Source organism: Trichechus manatus, unplaced genomic scaffold, assembly GCF_000243295.1.
Source record: "Trichechus manatus latirostris isolate Lorelei unplaced genomic scaffold, TriManLat1.0 scaffold00015, whole genome shotgun sequence".
Lineage (NCBI taxonomy): Eukaryota > Metazoa > Chordata > Mammalia > Sirenia > Trichechidae > Trichechus > Trichechus manatus.
In genome coordinates, this window is record NW_004443951.1 from 24,200,778 (window position 1) to 24,202,265 (window position 1,488).

The 1,488-nt window shown below is 41.8% G+C and overlaps 1 protein-coding gene across 1 annotated transcript in view; it reads left to right on the top strand.

Moving 5' to 3' along the window:
• Positions 1–1,488, top strand: part of CSMD2 (CUB and Sushi multiple domains 2) — a 752,464-nt gene that overhangs the window by 695,661 nt on the left and 55,315 nt on the right. The window lies entirely within an intron of this gene.

Consider the following 1,488-nt stretch of genomic DNA (forward strand, 5'->3'; position numbering starts at 1 on the left):
AGCCGAGATTCTCACCACTGCACCACCAGGGCTACATATATATATATACACACACACACATATATGTGTGTGTGTATACATGTGTATGTATATACTTACATTATACATGTATATGTATATACTTACATATATATGTATGTATGTATGTCTCAGAAGAAAAGCCAAGTGATCTACTTACAAAAAAAAAATCAGCCATTGAAAACCCCATGTAGCACAGTTCTACTCTGACACACGTGGGGTTGCCATGAGTCAGAGTCAACTCAACAGCAGCTAGTTATTTGGTATTGTGTGTGTGTGTGTGTGTGTGTGTGTGTGTGTGTGTGTGTGTAATAAGCAAATGACAGAGACATTAAACAACCTGACTTACAAAGGACAAAGTTATCCTTTCCCCCATGGCTAATTAATTCCCTGCCTGAGCCAGAGAATCACCCCCTTTTAGACTCTAAAGTGTTCTCTCTTCTCACTTGTTTCTTGGACCCCTTAAGTCCAAAGAAGAGTCGCAGCTGTACAAACCTAATAGGTGGATTGGATGGTCTGTCACAGGGTGAACAGTGCTGACCTCCTACTATCTTAAGCACCTGTTAGAAACACAATCAAAGGTTATTTCCACACAGAGCCAAAAGATTCTGGTGGAAATACGAGGTATACACTCTACTCAAACCCCATTTAATAACTCACCTAGGTTTTTCTTGTCTGTGTTCCTCACCACTCAAGGATAAAGAAGAATGAATTTAGCCAAACCATCTGTGTTTACATACATATTTTCAGCATAACTAGGCTTTGACTGCCTTAATGCAGATGGTGATGCCCCTTGCCGCCCCACACCATGCAGTAGGTGCTAAATAAATGTGTTTTGATGAGAAAAAGAGGGGCATGATCCCTGAGACAGAGAGGTAACAGTGATAACTTCTCACCCGTGTATGGACACTCAAACTAAAGCCCAGAGATGTATGGCCAGAGACACATATTGTCAACTGGATGCAACATTGGGATTTGGTATCACCAATTCCTCAACACCATTTCTATCATGTCTAGAATCCCTGAAGTCACTCCTGAATGGCTACTCTTAGGGGAAGATGGGAAAAATGATGGGTGATTGTGTTGTTCTTGTTAGCTGCCATCAACTCATGGCGACCCCGTGCACAGTGAAACAAAACACCCAGGTGCTGCGCTATCCCCATGATCGGTTGTGGATCAAACTATTGTGATCTATTTTCATTGGCTGGTTTAGGGAAATCAGTCATCAGGCCTCTCTTCCTAGTCCATCTTAGTCTGGAAGCCCTGCTGAAAGCTTTCAGCATCATAGGGTAGTTGCGTTCCTTGGCCCTTTTCCCCTCCATCCCCATGCCCCCCAACCCTGGCCAAGTTGCACCTCATTTTCTATGAGCGTCTCTTTTTTTTTTTTTAATTTTTTGTTGTTGTGCTTTAGATGAAGGTTTACAGAGCAAATTAGTTTCTCATTAAACAATTAATACACATATTGTTTTG